Below are 20,717 nucleotides of genomic sequence, written 5' to 3' on the forward strand. Positions count from 1 at the left end.
GGCAAATTGGAAGCTAAAGTAACTTTGAACTTGACTCTCAACTGGTACCTGACCCCAGTCTGTCTTTCTGATGATCTTGACCACTATCTGTCCTTCCCATGGGGCCTGGGTCTTAGTCACTGTCCCTTCCCTGGACAAGCCTCCTCTCACCCCCAGGCTGCAGTCACTCTCCTCCGTAGCAAATCCTTGTACCTCATCCCTGTGTGTCCATACATGTCCTGTCCTTGAGGTGGTATGGATGACACCTTCTCCAGGAAGACTTCCCTGATGCCCCATCATATTTGTTATGTCTTCGTGCATGCTCCAGCACACAGGGCTTTAGAGGAAGACATCTCTGGGCTTGCAAACGGGGGCTACCTCCAGCCAGCTGTGTGACTTTAAGGCAAGTCACTCATCTTCCCTTCCTTATGTGAAAGGAGAGTACTCAGTGGACATTTCCTCCTTTCTTCTAACTTCCATCGACCTATATCTCTGTCTTAGACTGAGGCTCAGCTCTTCTGCAAGTCCAAAATACCGATTGGATCACCTGTGGGTACATGTGTGAATTCGGTGGTCAGAGAGGCCTTTTCTAGTTGGAGAGGGCCTTCCTGATAGCGCAGGAGTTAAGTGTCAGCACTATCACCATTGTGGCCTGAGTTTGATGCCCCGCCATGGAGCTAACCCATATATGGCACAGCAGACCTCTCCTGTCTCACCCGCTGCACCCCTCAGCAGTGCAGTTCAGTAACTCCACCTGCTCTGCTCCTCACTCTGTCTCTGATAAATCCTCTCACCCCCTGCACCTCCGACCTACATCCCAGTTTTTCTATGCATAAATAAATCTTTTTAAAAAATAAAATAAATTCTAGTTGGAGAGCAGAAAGTGAAAAGTGAGCATAATAAATAAGTAAATATTTTGTATATTAAAAGGTGATAAAGGTGATGGGGGGGAAGGAAAGCAAGCAAAGGGGGAGCTGCATAGTTGGGGGAAAGCAGTTTGCAGCATTAACAGGGGACTTGGGGAAATCTGGAGAAGGTGAGATTTAAGCCCACCTTGAACGAGAGGAATCAATTGCTTCCACGTGTTGAATAAATGAGCCAATGGAGCAGTAGCGAGCCACCTTTTGTTTATTTCCAAGGGAAAAAGGCTCATCAGCAAGAGCTTGGAATGTTAAAGACTTTCTACCAAACCCAGATCATATCTAATTAATAGAGGACAGGAGAATTCTCAAAGTATTTGTCCTGAACACCACGCACCTCTTTTATAAGCCTCTTTATAAAGAGCGCCATGGTGCTGGGCTCCAGGAAGGCAGGACGTGAAGGGCTGAGTCAGCAGGGAAAGTTTTAATTGACTTCCTTTTGTAAATGATACTTGCAAATTGCATCTGACAAGAGGAGTCTGTTTGTGTAGTGAGTAATTCCTCTGGCTAATTCTACAATGAGTTTGAGGCCTCCGACCTGAGCTTTGCTGGCAGCACTTAGGAAGATTGGAGAGCTAGAGATGCGCCTGCGAGCCTGGCTAGAATTTTAAAGGTTCTCTTCCTTTTTAGACTCTGGGGGTGTCAGGTGCCTGACTCAAGCAGTGGTCGTGTCCTGTGCAGCCTGCCTAGCGTCCGTGTGTCTGCAGAGTCCCTGACGCTGTAGAAAGACCTTGCCGGTCAATCTTCAGGTCTTCTGACAACCTCACAAGGCCACAACCAAAGCTCAGAGATGGCAAGTGATTCCCCAAAGTCACACAGCAACTGTCCTGGCTCCATGGTCTGATGCCAGTGCCCTTTGTGGCTCAGCCCCCAGGTTGGGGGACAAGATGGAAGGAGAATCCACTAGCTTGTTCTGCTCTGAGCCCCCACCTCCTCCTGAGCTGGGGAGTGGGTGCGCACAGAGTGTCACAGAACATTACGCCTTGCTCTCAACTCCAGGGGCCACATGAAGTGTCTCACACATGAGACTTGAGGCAGAGGGACAGGGAGGACCTCAAGCTGTCAGCTTCACTGCATAACAATTCCCAAGGCACAAGAGACAGTTATTAACCAGTTCAGCTCTGCAGCTCTGAGGGGATCACATCACGCAGATGACATGTCCAGCACCTCTATTACCCTAGGCCCAACCTCACTGGGAAAATGAGGGACATTACTAAGGCAGCTTCTAGACCTGGAGGAATATCACTCCTTTCTTTTTTTTTTTTTTTTTTTTTAATAGAGGCATGTTTTTTTATTTATTATTATATTTGTTTGTTTGTTTTGTTTATACATGCACTGGGTACAGTCAGAAGCGCGGGAGGGTGAGAGAATTCACCAGAGCCAGAGCGGGGAGCAGAGCAGGCAGAAGGACCAAGTACAATGCTGAGGGGAGCAGTGGGCGGCAGGAGAGGTCTGCGCGCCATGTGGGATCCTCCTCCGGTGGCCGGGGAGCAGCCGGGGATCGAACCGGCGCCGCAGAGGCCGCAGGCAGCTTTGCAACCCAGCGCTCAACCGCTGCGCCACCGGGGAGGCCCTCACTCCTTTCTTAACAGCGCTATTTGTTCTCTTGTTCATTCATTCTTTTGTTCATTCGTTCATTCATATCAAACATTTGCTGAGTGCTGTGTGCTGGGACCGCTCCTAGATTCTGGAGGCCTCAAGTTAACTAGACCCTGATCCTGCCCTCACCTGTGACCGTGGTTAAGTAGTAGGAGGAGGTGTAAACACTGAGAATTAAAGGAAGCAGAAGCAGGTAAATAGTTTTGGCTTGGGTGCAGGTAGGTAGGTGGTCAAGGAAGGCTTCCTGGAGGAAGCAAAGCTGAAAGTGGGCCAATTATCAGGATGCTAGAGAGGTGAGAGTGAGAGCATGCCAGCAAAGACTCCCAGGGCAGAAAATGATGCCGAAGACTGTTAATCAGGAAGTAGGGGGGTGAGGGGTGAGATTTTCATGTTAGGAAGAGCAAGTTGATACCTACACAAGGGAGCGATGGGAAGGAAGGATAGAGGCACGGAGATCGGGAGAATTCTACTCTCTCCCAGGTCAGCCTCACAAGCATTCTGGAGGTTTCCACCAATCCTTCCCAGCCAATGAGCGCTGTGTGCTGGGCAGTCCACTCTGAGGGCTAGATGGCCTTCCCGCAGCTCAGCTCTCTGCTGCCCCCCACTGTCCCCAGGAGGCAACCACACCCTCCCCGTGGGTCTCGTAACCTCTTACCTCCTAGCCCACAGGTAGTAAATTTACCTGTAAAAGACAGGATAGTGCAAATATTTCGGAGCTGCAGAACAGCAGAATGTGGTGCAAATGTTCAACTCTGCCAGGTGCTCACAGGCTAAATGCAGACAAGCAATGCAACTGTGTTTCAATGAAAGTATTTGAATTGCATTTAAATTCCACAAGTCATGAAATAGTATCCTTCTTTTGTGCTTTGATCCATTAAGAATCGTAAAAGGGGGCCTCCCTGGTGGTGCAAGGGGTAAGTCTCAGCACTATGAAGCTATCTGCAGCCACTGCAGTATGAGTTCCATCCCCGGCCAGGGAGCTGACCCACATGGCTCAGCAGACCTCTCCTGTCTCACCTGCTGCTCCCCTCCCCAGTGGATTTCAGTAGATCCTCCTGTTCTGCTCCCCACTGTCTCTGGTGAATCCTCTCACCCCCCACCCTGTACCTCTGGCCTACACCCCAGGTCTTACATGCATAAACAAATAAAATAAATCTTAAAAAAAAAAAACCCACACATTTACACACACACACATACTGTGCTCCGTAGATACACTTTTTTATTAACAGAACTGAATTTTTTACAAACTGACCTTGTAGCAATCAAATCCACTAGTGTGATTTTTCAAACAGTTCAGAGAAAAGCATTTTTCTGCAATAAGGTACTTTTAACAAAAGTTATGTACATTTTTTTTCAGACATAATGTTGTTGCATCCTTAACAGACTACAGTGCAATGTAAACACCGCTATTTCAGTGCACTGGGGAAAGAAAAATTCATGCTGCTTGTTTGCTTTATCTCAGTGGTCTAGAAGTGAACCCCTGGCACCCCCAAGGTGGGCTACACACAGACACTCACACACACACACACACACTCACTCATACACTGCACATGCACTTACACACATATATTTACACTCTCACACACGTGTGCATATACTCACTTATGCACCAGACATGCACCTGCACTCACAAGCTGCACACTCACACACACACACATATACTCACACACACACTAATCCCACTGCCACTAAGTCCCTGTGAGATTGGCAGGCACCATCCAACCAAAACATGACACAAGTCACACACGTAGTGCCACATTAGAGAAAGGAAAAAGAAACTAGTGAAATTCATCTTAAAGTATTTTGCTTAAATTCATATAGTCAAAAGATCATCCCAACATGTAACTAGTATTCTTGTGCATTAATAAGCTATCATCTACTCTCTGTATTTCACTCCCAGGGTGCAAGTCAATTGGGCTCACAGTCAGCCTGGCAGTCTCTGTCCTCGGACTTTGGTGCCCTGGACTGTACCCCACGCCCATCTTGCTGGGGGAAGCACCCAGTCTCCCCGACCTGAGCACTGTCCACTCCGGCTGGCTGGCGAGGAGTCCCCGAGGTTGCTGGGACTTAACGTGGAACAAAGCCGTTTGGGCCATAAAAATGTTGTTAGGCAGCCCTCCAGCCTCCGGGGTTGACCACGGGAGTCCTAGGGAACGGGTCAGGGAGATAATGGACGGATAATTACCTCCAATAGCCGGGGGCTGCCACCCCTGCAGAGGAACCCAAGACTCTGGTTTTGAAAACGGTGAAAGACACTCCCCAAGACCCACAGTGTGAACACCAGCCTCTGGGGTCATCCAACAAGCACAGACAGCCCCCAGGTCTCCGTCTGCTTCTCGAGCTGGCCTTTAGAGTGCGATGCCCACGCCAGGGAGGGGTGGTGAGAGGAGGGAGGCCTCACGCGCTGTGTGGGACAGAGGGGAGACGGCCTTTCTGGGGCGCGACTCAGCGGTCTGCACCACCTAGGAAAAATGCACATCGGATTTCCTTATAGGGCAGGGTGCCGCTAAGTTGAACTCCAGATGGGACATTATTTTTTAAGATTTATTAATGCATACAAGAACTGGGGTACAGGCCAGAGGTGCAGGTGCTGAGAGGATTCACCAGACTGGGGAACTGAACCGGTGGATTGACTGAAATCCACTGCTGAGGGGAGCAGCGGGGAGGCAGGAGAGGTCTGCCGCACCATGGGGATAGCTCCCTGGCCGGGGATCGAACTCGTGCTGCAGAGGCTGTGGAGAGCTTCACAGTGCTGTGCTTAACCCCTTGCACCACCAAGGAAGCCTGAAGGTGAACTTTTCAGTTGGACCAAGCTGGGTTTGATAATGACAGCAGTTGGGAAGCCCTGGTCGGCTCAGCAGGGCGGGCAAAGGAGTGTGGTGGAGGGGCTGGCAGAAAGGAGAGGTCCTGGGCCCCACGCCCCAACTGCAGAGGGGTGAGCAAGAGCCCAGATCTTGCTCAGCAATTATCCTGGGAACTCCACTTGCTCAACCTGTAGGGGGCGCTCCATCCACGTGCATCCAAGTGACTGGAAAAGCCCAGGCGCAAACTGTTAGCTGCCTGGGGGGCATTTGACTAGAGGCCCATCTCGGGAAGCTCCAGCTTGGGGAGGCTATTACAGAACTCTAATTGGCTTCTCAGAGGTGATTTACTCCTCTTGTTAGCTGACTAGCATCCTGGAGGGTTCAATTTACCAGCTTCAATTGCCTTGGGAGACACGCCAGCTCTTCTTGCCCCCCCCCCGCCCCCATTTTAAATGCCTGCAGTGGGTGCCAGAAACATACACTCCCACCAGCTTCCCTGGCCTGTTCGCCTATTAGGAGGGGCTTGTAAAGCTCCTTGGGGGTAGAAGACGCGGTGTCAGGAGGGGAAGGACTGTGGGATTCTGAGACAGAGACCTGGATCCAGTCACGGATGACCTGTCCCATGGTGGTGTTGCTCACCTGCCTGATGGGGGTGGTTGCTGGGGAGTGGTGGGCGAGAAAGACGCCCTGGGAGAAAAATCACTGTCGCGTCTATCCCAGGATAAACACGCCAGACCTCTAGGAACTCTCCTCCCATCCTCCTGCAAGTTCCTGGTATGCAATCACTCCCCACTCGCTGCCCACAGACATAATGGGGTGTCCAGAGGAAACTGGTCTCTAAAAGAACTTTTGCAACAGAGCTTACTCTCCTTCCAGACTTTGCAGTGGATTTGCATCCTGGAGCAGAGGCCAGGCCTTGGCCGGTCCTAGCTCTGGAAGGACAGTTCGAACTCTTGGCGTGAATCCAAGGAGAGCCCGGCCCATTGTTCTCAGAAGCTGAAGGGGGGCCCATTGTTCTCAGAAGCTGAAGGGAAACTGCCCGAATGCAGCTGCTCCACCCCAGGGGGTTCTAGTTAGTCTAACCTGGGGGCGTGAGCAGAGCTGAGTTTAAAGGTACCCGTGCATGAAACGGGGTTAACGGGATCACCAGACTTGGGACATGTGAGGGGGATCCTGGGGCTATAAAGGCAGACCTCATCCTGGAAGGGCGGATTGCCTCCCTGAAGGGGAGGCTCTGGACTAGGGGGGATCCCCTGTAGAAGGAGGTGGGCTGCTAGAGATGCCAGCCTCGTATTGGGAGAGGGGCTGGCTTGGCCCCCATTGCACCCCATTTGAAGGCCAGGTAGGGATTGCAGGCAGATCTGAGTGGATGACCTTTAAGAATAGACCTTCTCTCTTAGCAGTTTAATACTCTGCAGTACCACTCCCACAGTTCATGTCTTCAAGACGTCCCATCTGGGGCCGCTGTGGTGTCCCGGGGGTTAAAGACTCAGCGCTATCGAGCTATCACCAGCCACTACAGCACGAGTTCGATCCCCAGCCGGCCAGGGAGCTACCCATATGGCACAGCAGACCTCTCCTGACTCGCCCACTGCTCCCCTCAGCAGTGGATTTCAGTCAGTCTGCCTGTTCTGTTCCCTGCTCTGTCTCTGGTGAATTCTCTCACCTGCCCCCACCTCTGGCCTGTACCCCATTTTTTGTATGCATAAATAAATAAATCTTAAAAAAAAAGAGTAAGCCCTTCCTTTGCACCCCACAGTACAGCAGGGAGCGAGAGAGACACCCCTCTCCTCAGCTGGCCTCTGCTCTTATGGGGAGTCGGGTAGTAAGTAAATGATGTCAAAGACATCAATTGCTGCAAAGGGGGCAGGGAGCTGGGAGGAGGTGGTGGGACTGTAACAGGGCGGTTTCCAGGAAAAGAGGAGGTTCCAGCTTCCCTGCCCCACCCCAGGGAGTGTGAAGCTGAGCAGGGAGGAGAAGAAAGAAGCTGCAGAGGAGACTCGGGTAGGAAGGAAGCAGGATGGAGAGCAAGATGGAGACCTGAAGAGGCCCATGGAGCAGAGACACGTGAAGAAGCCACGCTTGCTTCTGGAGCTGGACTGGTTGAAACATGTGGGCGGGAGCCCCGCGGGAGGTGACAATGGCAGCGTTGAACTTCATTTTGATTTTCCTCTCAGTCTTGTCTGACTGTTTCTGACCCTGTTCTATGGGCCCCCGCCAGAAGGCGCTTAGGACTTGGGGCAGCTTTCAGGACTTGCTCTGGGCCAATCCCGTTTGGGTGGACTTTTACCCACAACGGGATGGGTAACTTTGGGTGCTTGATTTGAAAACTATATTCTTTTCTGTATTGCACACTAATTATATTCAAGTTCCTTTCCATTAAAGGGCTATATGTTTTGTCTTGATGCAGCAGATGGCAGGTTTGGGGGTTCTCCCTACCCTATAACAAGACCTGGCCCAGTGGAGCGGGACAAGACCTCTCAGGGCATGGAGTTCCCCCGGCCAAGCTGGCTCCTGGAACAGCTTAGAGTGGGGAAGGGTCTGTCCAGTGAGGGGCTGGAGGAGGCAGTGGGCTGCAGGGAGTGGAGGCTGCAGGGCCAGCAGGGAGCTGTCACTCTCCTCCAGCCTCAGGCCAGACAGTGGCCCCCGGAGGGTGTGTTAACTGAAATAAGACCTCCACGGTGAGACAAAGCGCTTATTACATCATCAAAGTGAGCACTGGAACCCGGGAAGCAGCTGGACAGATTTGACCCTGAGCTGTTTCAAGGAGCACAGATTTAAATTTAGTTTATATAAGTAGGAACAGCGAGTCAAACTGACATTAAAAATGCCCTGTTTTGAAGGAAGATTTCCCAGAAACTAACAATAACAATCTGGCTTAGCTCCCATTGGTTAGAGGGTAAATGAAGGTCCGTTCCCAACTGCAAGGGAGCTGGGAAATGTAGTCTTTATTCCAGAAGCCACATGAAGGCTAAAAGCTCTCCTGCAATGAAACGGGGAGGATGAACATTAGGGAACTGTGTTAGAATTTGCCAGAAAAACAGCCCATAGGATAGATGGATGGGTGGATGGAGAGTGAGATGCTAGATGATTGATAAAAGGATAGAGGGATGGAGAAAGAGAGGGACAGATGACAGGGAGAGAGAGGCCTACGTACAGACAGATGACAGAGAGATGGGCAGATGGATGATGGACGGCAGATGAATGATTATTATCGATAGATAAGAGACTTGTTGTGGGATTGGCTTACCTGGATCTGGAAGCTGAGAAGAGACCCAGGAAAACCAATGATGTAATTAATGACAAGCCTGAAGGCTGAGAGCCAGGGGGTTGGTGGCCTGAGAGCCCAAGAACGGGAACACTGATGTCCCAGGGCAGGAGAAGGCAGATGTCTCAGCTTCAGAGAATAAATTTGTCCTTCCTCCCCCTTTTGTCCCATTCATGCTGTCAAAGGGTTGAATAAGGCCCACCTGCACGGGCGAGGGCGACTTTCCTTACTCAGTTTACCAAGTTTATTGGACGTTCTTCTGGAAGCATCCTCAGACACATGGCCAGAGACGATGTTCGATCAGTGTCTGAGCACCCTCGGCCCAGTCAAGGGGGCTCCTGAGATTAGCCGTCACAGGGACTTCACCACCAAGCAGTCAGACAAGGTACAGAAGCCACAGAGATGAACGTGGCGAAACCCAGATTCAAGCGCAAGCAATTGGCCTCAGGAGTCTGCCCTTGAACCACCCCCCAACCCCCACTCTGGCCCACCTGGACTTTGTGATTTCGATTTTGTAATTGCGTCTCTGTGGCAATTACAGATGAGACTCTCAGGCCTGGGGCGGCTGGGGCATCAGCTCAGTGCTCACTCAGCATTCACCAGGCCAAGAGCCAGGGCCAAGGTGAGGCTGGAGGTGAGCAAAGCCCGGGCCCCTCTGCCGGGTGCAGTGGGATGAGGTCAGCGACCACGGCTCTCAGGAGGTAGAAGAGAAACATCTCCTGCCAGAGAGAGTCTGCGTTTGGCAGGGCCGGAGACAGCCTGAAATTGCAGCTATTTTTCAGTGCTTCGAATCTGTGGAGGCGAGCAAAAGTTAAAGGGAGAATCTGTTGACGAAATGACTCTAAAGTTCATTAGGAAGAAAAGCTGGAAAGAATATCACAGAAAAGTTAAAAAAGAAAAACATGAAAGTTGAGGAATATTCTGGCAGGCCGGGATTTTAGATTTCATTGTCCCCTTTGTCTTTATGGTAGTTCTGTGAGGTGCAGACTGTTATTAACCCCTTTGGAGACAGGAAAACTGAGTTCAGAGATGGCAAAGGACCAACGAGGAGGATGGATCGAGATGTACTTGTGTCGGTCTGCCCACCTGTACCCCATGCAAGCTCCACCTGTGCCGGGTAGCTGTCTGCGAAGGCATGAAGCCCAGAGATTTTCTTTTTTTCTTTTTTTTTTTAAGATTTATTTATTTATGCACACAAGAACTGGGGTATAGGCCAGGGGTGTGAGGGGTGAGAGGATTCACCAAAGACAGAGTAGGGAGCAGAATAGGCAGAAATACTGAAATACACTGAAATACACAGCTGAGGGGAGCAGCGGGCGAGACAGGAGAAGTCTGCCGTGCCATGTGGGTCACCTCCCTTGTAGGTCAGGGATCGAACTTGTGTTGCGAAGGCTGCGGACAGATTCATAGTGCTGTGCTTAACCCGTTGTGCCACCAGGGAGGCCCAGAGGTTTTCTAGCAGCTCCTGGTCTTCCTGTCTTCCCTCTGCCGTCTCCAAAGCTGTCACCAAAATTGCAGTTCCTTGGGAAGTGCTATGAGAGTGATGAGTGATTATCTCCGGCTGCAAAGATAAACTTACTACTGGCACAGCTCTTGTCTCTATCACAAAGGCTTGGTTAGAAGACATCTATTATTTGGGAAAAGGTGCTATTTAAAAAATAAATACATTAATTAATAACCCCTCAATTGAAAACTACTTCAGAGAGAGAGAGAGAGAATGTAATGGCCAGGGCCAAGAATCCTGCATTCATCAGCAACACATTTCTCATCCCAAACCCGAGACCCAGCCACGATGAGTGGGTCCCACGCCTCCTCTCTGCCCTGCTGCTTGTTACTAGGGCTCAGCGGAGCTCTCAGTGTTGGGTCAGTTATTTGGTCCCACTGGCAGTGTGGTGTGAAGACCGCAACATCTATGCTCATTAAAATCTAATCCTCACAGCAGTGGTGATCCCAGTGATGCTGTGATGTCAGGTCTTCAGGCCTAGCCTCCCAACCAGGAACGGATCCCCGGCTGCAGGGGCAGCACTGAGTCCAGCCACCAGACCCCCACAGGCTGGTGCCTCCCAAGGCCGCAGCAGGAGCCTCACTGACTCTCAGGCAAGCAAGCGAAGAGGCAGATTTGTTTAGAGAAAGAAAAAGTTTATTAAGAGAAAAGGAACAGAAATAAAGCAGGACTCCCAGGCCGGTGGAACCAGGCCAGGGGGCGGCAAGGGAGCCAAAGTGGAGTCGGGCCTTCTCTCCCCGATTAGTCTAAAGCCCCCCCAGTCTCTCTGTGCTTGGTGAGTTCTCGGTGGTCTCACCCACTGCCTAAATGTCTCTGTGCCCAGAACTAAGTCTCTGTGCCGCAGCCCTGATCTTAGCACATCTTTATCATCCTTGTTCCGGAATGTCCTGTTGCCCCCAGTCCTGGGGCGTGTGATTAGTCCCCTTTGGAATGTGTTGCCCTTATCTCTGGAGACTCCTTACTTCTGGAGGCTTTTCCTATTCTGTGCTGACCCTGAGGGCGCTCCGCTTGCCCAGTGACTCACCAAGCCCTGGAAGCAGGCAGTGTGGCCTTACAAGCCACTGTCCCATGACTGGGGCTGATGGACAGTCACTTCGTCCCTCTGATGGCGCTTGGTTCTCACAGTCTATACATCCCATGGGTTTCCTGTCAAGTTCGAAAAGACGCCAGTGTTTGGAACACAGTATTTCTCTCCCTTAATTCCTCTCCCCACCCCTCCACCATACCATGCCCATGGCTCATCCATTTTTTTTTTAAGATTTATTGTATTTATTTATGCATACAAGAGCTGGGGTACAGGCCAGAGGTGTGGGGGAGAGGGCGAGAGGATTCACCAGAGACAGAGTGAAGAGCAGAACAGGCAGACTGACTGAAATACACTGCTGAGGGGAGCAGCGGGCGAGACAGGAGAGGTCTGCTGCGCCATGTGGGTAGCTCCCTGGCTGGGGATCGATCTCGCGCTGCAGTGGCTGCGGCTAGCTTCATAGTGCTGAGACTTAACCTCTTGTGTCACCAGGGAGGCCCCGGCTCATCCATTTTTATTCTGTTGGTGGTCTCTGGCATCAGGTGAGGGAAGCCTTGACCAGCAGAAAAGCCTGGAACCCACCCAGTGGCCCAAGAAATGCCAGTTCCCAGGCCGCAGTGCAGAAGGTGGGCTTGCAATCAGCACCTGCATATGCCCCTAATGCCAGCATTCCACGTCTGCCCTCCAGAGCCCTCAAATGATGCCCTTCCCTGAAGCACACGGCACCAGGAACGGGGATCCAGCCCCCCAGATAGAGCCACGGGAGCGGGCAGGGTAGGTGGCATGTGGTACCTCCTACTGGCCAAGCCCCGCACTAGGTACACTGGCCACTAGCTGTCTGGAGATTTCTGTCCCAAGTCCCCGGGTGACACAGACAAGGAAACGGAGGCTAGAGGCCGGGATGGGGTCCTTGGAGTCCCTCTGAGAAAGTTTCATCAGAGCTCCCCTTCCAGTGGCACGCGCGAGTTTCCCCAGGCGAGCTCCCCTAGAGGCAGAGACGTTTAGTTATATCCCGAAGGGCAGGTTTATTATAAAAAGGCAAGAAAGGAAAGGCTGCTGCGCTGACACAGCCGGCAGGGAGCTGCCTCTTGCCAGGGCGGAAATTGTGCTGCTGTGCTCTTCTCTTTGGAAGGGGCTCACGCCTTTGTGGGACTGTTAACTGCTCTGTAACTCATTATTTCTAGGGTTGGCGCCTAAGGGTTTTTTCCTCTGTTTGGTTTGACTAGGGAGATTTGAAAGGGGGCATTTCCCAGGGGGAGAAACAGAAGCACACTTGGTGTTCTGATAGGATTGTGCTGTCTGGCTCCAAAATACCCCCCTAGAACTGAAGTCAGAGAAGGATAGGACACCCACTGAGGTGGGAGGAAATGTGGACTGTAGGGCTGGGGGGTGTCAGCGCTGAGGGGCTCAGTTCCTGAGAAGCAGCGCCACCTGCCGGATCTCCACGGGGCGACATGCTCGTGAAGGAGCCAAAGCTGTTCCCCTGGAAGACGCCTGAACCGCTAACTTGATGTTTCACTGTTTGGAGTTAAATTTGGTCTTATGTGAGGGGTTTATCCGTGTCACATTTAAGACATAACTAAAAATGACTGTTAATTATTCATCCTGTGTGTGTGTTGAACACCTAATAAAATAAGAAACAGTGTCCCTTTGGAAGCTGTGCTTGGGGAGGGGCTCCCTGATCATCTCACACACGCACTGACACACGCACACACACTGACACATACGTACACACACAGCTACAATATACATGCCTATGCATGTACGGACAGCTTGTTTTAAATATCAACACATGTCATGCATAAGACAAAAGTGATGTTGAACTGGGCCTAGGGGAAGTCAGAGCAGAGAGATGGCCCCTTTGAACAAAGGCCGCCCCGCAGAAAGGAAGACTTTTTTAAGGCTTCAGGAAGAGCAAGAGCAGAGACTGGTCACAGTGTGAGTTCATCAGCAACAGACCTGCATCGAGGAGACTGATTTTTTCCAAAATCATCTCTTGAAAAAGAAGGCATCTCTTATGAGCAATTCTTTCCAAATTCTCACCCTTCAGGAATCTCTTCAATTACTTTAGTTTAAATAAGAACCTTCTGCGGGGAAACCACATTAGCCTGAAATGACCTTGCCCCAGTGACCTGGGCCAACCAGATGCAATCAATAGTCTCAGCTAGATGTTGACCATCATTCTAAACAAGTCTCTTAAGGTACAATTTAAAAAGCAAAATGGAGGCTTCCTGGTGGCGCAAGGGGTTCTCAGCACTATGAAGCAATCCACAGCCACTGCAGCACGAGTTGACACACATGGCACAGCAGACCTCTCCTGTCTCCCAGCTGCTCCCCTCAGCAGTGCATTTCAGTCAATCTACTTGTTCTGTTGCCCACTCACCTCTCATCCCTCCTCCCGCCCACCTCTGGCCTACACCCACGCTCTTGTATGCATAAATAAATCTTTAAAAAAGAAAAACTGTCTTTCCATTAAAAAATAAATAAAAAGCAAAATGGCAGGTGGTTACATCCCAAGGACCAAGATTAAACACCTACAGTAGTTAAGAAAAAGTCAAATGTCCATATATGCTTAAGATATAATTCCCCCACATGTGGATTCAGAACTGCTCCATCTCTTGATTCAACAACTAAAAATCCGGGGCTGTTCCTAGAACTGTCTCCTAGAACTGGTCCCTGGGGGGGGGCCTCAGCCTGGGCTGGAAGCTTGTTAGAAATGCAAGAGGGGAAGTTGTGGTTTAATGGAATCCCTGGTGAGGCTCTTGCACCATGAAGGCGCAACTGCTCTAGAAAACTGGTTGCAGAGCTCATCAGGGCTCTGAGGCCACGGATGCTGAAATGCAGCCAGGGCATTTTATGTCCTCATTTTTTAAGCATTTATTTCCTGAATGTACTTCTTTTTTTTTTTTTTAAAGATTTATTTATTTATTTATACAAGCACTGGGTACAGTCAGAAGCGTGGGAGGGTGAGCGAATTCACCAGAGCCAGAGCGGGGAGCAGAGCAGGCAGAAGGACTGAAGTACACTGCTGAGGGAAGCAGCGGGAGGCAGGAGAGGTCTGAGCGCCATGTGGGACTCTCCTCCAGTGGCCGGGAAGCAGCCGGGGATTGAACCGGCACCGCCCAGGCTGCGGGCAGCTTCACAACCCAGCGCTCAACCGCTGCACCACTGGGGGAGGCCCTTCCTGAATGTACTTCTGAGGGTGGGAATTTGCAATACACAGCAGTTAAGATATCACAAAGTTAATGACAAACACCTGTTAGTAAAACATCAGGCAGTGAACCAAAGCTGCACCTCCTTGCGGGGCACCTGGGGAGCCAGAGGGAGCCCACAAAGACGCCTAGTGCGATGGCTTTGGCCACGGGACACGGTTTCGTGAAAGGAGCGTTACCAGCTGTGCACCCTGGGAGTAGGTGGCAGGCCTCTCCACGCCAGGAGCGGAGCATCTCCCTGGGGGTCAGCCGAACCCAAACAGCTGCCAATGCCACGTGCATCCACCCTTTTGGGATGGGAACAGTGAAGGTCCAAGCTGGGGTTCTGCAAGCTTGCCTTTTTGGGTACCACACAGTGCCACCGTCACTCAGAGCCAGAGGAGACGCTGCAAACTGCTCGGGGTGGCTCTGGCCACCCACACTCAGGCCTCCCCCGGAGCTGCTTCGCTACAGGTCTCCGCCAGCAGGATCTCCCTGCTCCCCCAGGGCCACCGCAGGGCATGAAGCCTGAAACGCACCCGGCCTGCCCACCTGTAGACGGGCCTCCATCCTCCCCCTTGGCGCCATGGCCCCGGCAGGTAGGGCTTTCCAATAGCTGTTTCACGGACTGGGAAGAACGGCCGTGTCTAAGTAGAGCGGTTTTCTCGTATGTGTGACTGAGTGAGTGGAGCAGTGCTAAGATCACAGGCCCTGAGCTGCTTGTCTGGGCTTATTTATATCCAGTTATTTCACTTTTTAGCTGTGTGTCCCTGGGCGAGGCACTCACCTTCTCTGTGTCCTCCTTATGGGTGGAATTTTTTGGCAAAGATTTATTTTATTCATGCACACAAGAGCTGGGGTGCAGGCCAGAGGTATGGGGGTGAGAGGACTCACCAGGGACAGAGCGGGGAGCAGAGCAGCAGACTGACTGAAACACACTACTGAGGGGAGCAGCAGGTGAGGCAGGAGAGGTCTGCTGCGCCATGTGGGTAGCTCCCTGGCCCCAGACTCAAAAACGCCTACTACAGTGGCTGCAGATTGCTTCATAGTGCTGAGACTTTACCCCCTTGAGCGATCAGGGAGGCCCTGTTTTGAGCGATCAGGGAGGCCCTGTTTTGTTTTTTTTTTTCTTTCATTTTTTGAACAGAACAGGCGGATTTATTGAAATACTCTAAGAGAAAAGCGGGCAAGACAAGAGAGGTCTGCTGTGCGGCATTGGTGAAATTTTGAATGTTAAAATATACTTAAGGCAGTGGCAGTGGCAGTATGTGTGTTAGTGTTTGTTCCATGCATTCATAAAAGAGCCAATACTAAGCCATGGAAGCTGTTTAGAAAGTCATCTCACCGGGCGTCACAGACAAGTGACTTGACTTGTATTTGGAAATGTAAAGTGAATTGGGATTCAATTAGTGTAGTTTGGGTTCTTATTAATTAGAGTCAGCCCCAGCCCCTGCTTTCAACTAGTATTTTTGTTGACCAGCTCTGCTAAAATAAGCTCAGTAAGTGCTTGAGCAAAGTCTTCAACTGTAAACAGTTGGCTGAATACAGGCAACTTTGGAAAACACCAGAGCAGCAGTTTGCCCAGCGCCGTCTACAAACGAGTCTCCCTCAGCGTCCCTACTGTGTGCCCCAAGTCTCCCACAGTGTCCCTACTGTGTGCCCCAAGACTCCCACAGCATCCCTACTGTGTGCTCTGGCTTCCACGTGGCTCAGAGGTCTTTCCTGGGACCCCAGCCCTGGGGGGATGGGAATTCCCATCTCAGAGATCGGCTGCAGGGGGTGGAGACAGCGTTTAGAACTGTTTCTCTCTGGGCTTGCACCTTTTTATCTTACCCAGTTTTACTGAAAAATAACCAACACACATCACTGTTTAAGTTCAAGGCACATGGTTGGACGGTGAAATGATGACCAGAGCAGGTTCAGTCAATACCCATCTTCCCCTGTGGATACAATAAAAAAGAAAAGGAAAAGGCTTTGCCCGAGTGATGAGAACGGAGGGCTTCCTCACAGCAGGGTTCACTGTGGCCACCACGCTGTCTAGTCCAAGTTCATCTAACAACTGCAAGTTTGTACCTTTGACCAACCTTCCTCCAACCCCCTCCCCCCACCTCTGATAATTACAAATCTGATCTGAGAGTTTGGTTTTTTAATTCCATATCTGTGAGATCATACAGCATCTTTCTGACTTATTTCACTTAGCATAATGCCTTCAAGGTCCATCCCTGTTGTCACAAATGCGGGGCTTTCCTCATTTTTATGGCTGAATAATATTCCACTTGTATCTATATATTTACATCAGTATGTATCTACTTTTAGACCACACTTCTCTAGCCATCAGCTGGTACTTATGTTGTTCCCATGTCTTGTCCATTGTAAATAATGCTGTAATGAAGGCGGGGGGGGCTTGGACCTTGAAAAGTGCAGGCACAGATGTGGGTTTTGGGGGTGGGGTGAATAGGGGTCTGTGCTGGAAGACAGGCTGGGTCATGAACAAGTCCAGGGATGTACAACTGAGTTTCTAGAGAAGCCACTTAAATGCCCTACCCTTGATCCAGCAATGCTAAAAGCTACAGGGGAGGGTCATGAGGTCAGCCTGGTAATGGTGGAGGTGACGTCTAAGGAGTTTACAAGAAGTGGTCATCCTTAGAGGAAAGTGTGGGGGTTCTCAAGCCCAACCACCTGGAGACTCCCCACCCCCTGCCCCCATTGGAAAATCTTTTGCACAAAAGAGCCCCCAACAGACAAAGAGAACACGAGGACAGGGAAGATGCAGAAACTTTAAACTTCGGTTTAAAAATCAAACTGTAAGTGACAGCCTCGTGAAGGGCCCACATTCCCCAAGAAGGAAATAACCAGTATTGCAAGGATGGGGGGGACGGAAAGGCTGTGCCCACTGTTGGTGGAAGTGTAAAATGGTGCAGCTGCAGTGGAAAACAATAGGGAGGTTCTGCAAACGAATCAAACACTGTGGACCTCCCTGGTGGCGCAGCAGTTGAGCCCTGGGTTGCAAAGCTGCCCACAGCCTCTGCAGTGCCGGTTCAATCCCTGGCCTCCAGGCAAGGGTCCCACATGGCACGCAGACCTCTCCTGCCGCTCCCCTCAGCAGTGTACTTCGTCAGTCTGCCTGTTTTGCTCCCCGCTCTGGCTCTGGTGAATTCTCTCACCCTCCCGCACTTCTGACTGTACCCAGTGCTTGTATAAATAAATAAATAAATCTTAAAAGGAAAAAAAAAAGAATCAAACACAAACCTACCCTATGAGGCAGCAATTCCACTCCTGGGTGTACCCATCAAAGAATGCAAAACAGGGTGTCGAAGCAATATCTGCACCCCCCTGTCCACAGCATCACCAATCACAACAGCCAGAAGGTAGAAGCAACCCAAGTGTGCACTGAAGTGAACAGACAAAGGTGGTCGAGCCAGACAAGGGGGTGGTGCCAGCCTTTAAAACAGGGACAAGTGGCTTCTCTCCCTGTCACCCTCCGTCAAACCAGCTGACTCACGCTATAACTTAGTGATATTTTAGATTTACTACACAATTCTTGAAATATGAAACCTTTTTTTAAAAAAAAAAAACCTATAAGAACTTTTGGGGTGACTGTTTACCCATATCCATTTTTTCCTGCTGGTGATACTCAGGAATGAAGTCAGGCTTAAATCAGCATCACCCCATCTAGAACCTTCCCCTGCGCCCCAGAACAGCCTCCCTGTGACAGAAAACCAGGAACCTGGCCACGCAAGACGCTACTTGTCTCCAAACCTCTGAGTGAGCCACGACCACTGTTGACGTTATCCAAGGGAAGCCTGATTTCAAACGTTTGCTCAATAAAGCAAACGATAAGAAACTTGACAGACTTCCTGAGAGTTATCTGCTTTCCTCAAACACCTCCCCAAACTCCTTGCCTAAAGGGAAAGTAACATTTACGTAACTACCAACTGAGGAAAGAAAAACTACCTGAAATGCAAACGTTTAATCTTCTCGAACAAGTCCGTCTACTCCCGAGGGTCTGATGACAGTGCTTTGACGTGGTGACAGAGGTCCAGTAAATTGCAATGCCAGCCCAAGGGACTCGCCCGCGGTGTAGCCACCTTGCATTTTAAAGACATGCCGTGGACACCACTGTCATGCAGGGGACCCGGAGTCTCTGTGCCAAGTATCACAGTGAACTCTAATTATGCACATCAGCCCAATTACTCAGGCTGGCATAAGATAGCATCTTCAATTTTCCACTTGGTACAGACTTGCTAAGTATGTAGGGAAAAATGTTAATTAACTTCTGGAAAGAACACTTCCACTGCTGGTTGAGCTCGTGATTCCTCAAACTCTCAAGCTGTTTGGTGACTGGCACGTGACCTGATTCACAAGCACCGCAAGTGCCTCCCTGGGCAGCGCTCTCCTGTACCAGCCTTCCAAGGAGGGTCTCGCTGGTATTTCTCTGCTAGTAAGTTTCTCATCACTTCCTTTTTCAGATGAGCCCAAAGTGTGCATAGGCAGATCTCAGGAGAAGCCAAAAGTCACCACACACCACACAGGCTGCATGCACCCTGCAACCCAGTCTCGTCCAGGGACAGTACAAAGTGCTTGGCCAACAGTATTCCTTCCAAAGGACAAGGCCATGACCTTGGCTGGGTCGCTGAGTGGAGCAACACAGGCCAGCAGGCAGCCGCCTTCCAGGGCCCTTGCTTTCATCTGCAAAACAGGATTCAGATGGGGAGTGCTAACCTCCTCCGGGGTTCACGTGAGCTCCCAGCTTAGGCCAGGTGGGAGAACTCAATGGGGTGAAGTGTAATAGAAAACCCTTTTTGAGAATAATCTACTTTTCTGTTTCCTGAAGCCTCCGAGCTCTGTGATTACCAGAGAATTGGGGGTGGGGATGCATCTTCAGTTTCCTTTGGGAATCCCAAGCCTTCCGGGGAGGGATGGGGCAGAATCAGCCATGACAAAATGCCCCAGCAGATCAGCTTTTTTTTTTTTAATCTTTTAGTGTAATTTTTTTTAATTTAAAGAATTATTCCTGGGCCACCCTGGTGGCACAGGCAGTTGAGAACCGCACGGTGACTCTGTCCGCAGCCTCTGCAGCATGGATTCGATCCCAGCCGGCCAGGGAGAAACCCACATGGCACAGCAGACCTCTCCTGTTGCGCCCACTGCTCCCCTCAGCAGTGGATTTGTTCTGTTCCCTGCTCTGTCTCTGGTGAATCCTCTCACCCTCCCGCACATCTGGCCTGTACCCCAGTTCTTGTATAAATAAATCTTTAAAAAAAAATTATTCCTTTACTGTAAAATTTTCATTTATTTTAGTAAAGATTTATTTATTTATACAAGCACTGGGTACAGTCAAGTGCGGGAGGGTGAGAGACTTCACCAGAGCCAGAGCGGGGAGCAGAGCAGGCAGAAGGACTGAAGTATACTGCTGAGGGGAGCAGCGGGCGGCAGGAGAGGTCTGCGTGCCATGTGGGACCCTCACCCGGCGGCCGGGGATCAAACCGGCGCTGCAGAGGCTGTGGGCAGCTTCACAACCCAGCGCTCAACCGCTGCGCCACCGGGGAGGTCCTTTTTATTTTCGCGTGGAAGAACTGGGGTGTAGGCAGAGGGGCAGGGGCTGAGAGAATTCAGCAGAGACAGAGTAGGGAGCAGAACAGGCAGATCTACTGAAATACACTGCTGAGGGGAGCAGCAGGCGAGACAGGTGTGGTCTGCTGCGCCCTGTGGGTCAGCTCCCTGGCCAGGGATGGAACTCAGGCCGTTTTGCCAAGGGAGGATTGTCGCGGTGGTAGCAGTGAGACTTAAAGCCTAGGCCACCAGGGAGGCCCTCTTTTTGTGTATTTTTAATGTTGGTCTTTACCATGCTGTCTACCTCCCAAGCTTTCCTAGAGTAACTCAAGTAGATTGAATAACCAACATAGAACAAGCCTCGAGCAGCTCTGAGGGAAGAAACCTTCCTCTCCCTGTCACTTCTGCCTGCTCCCCTTGCCACTGCACAGAAGCTGTTTAAACAGATGCTGGAAAGGAATGAAGGCTTCCGGGATTCCAGAACAGCTAGGAGGAACTCCTGCTCCATCACACCACTGCCTCAGGATGGAGACAGGCTCTGGATCTTACAAGGAGACCACATACGGGAAGGATCTCGGCCATACTTCCCACTGTTTGTTTTTTATGAGAGCCCTACCCTATTTTTGAAGAAATGAAATACTCGCCAGATCTCACCTGAGAGACCAGGAACGACGTCTGTTCATATGCAGTGAAGTGAGTCAAGCACAGGTCCTCAGACAGGGGTGGCAGGGGCCTCCTTTGGCCTCCCCGACCTGGCCTCTGGCTTAGTACCCAAGCCACGTGGACGTCAGCCACACTCAAGTGTTCAGTGGTTCCGTCCTCTTGAGAGACTGGGGCATGGCTTAATGGCAATTTTTAGGGAGTTTTAACAGAAA

Source organism: Talpa europaea, assembly GCF_964194135.1.
Source record: "Talpa europaea genome assembly, chromosome: 8".
Classification (NCBI taxonomy): Eukaryota; Metazoa; Chordata; class Mammalia; order Eulipotyphla; family Talpidae; genus Talpa; species Talpa europaea.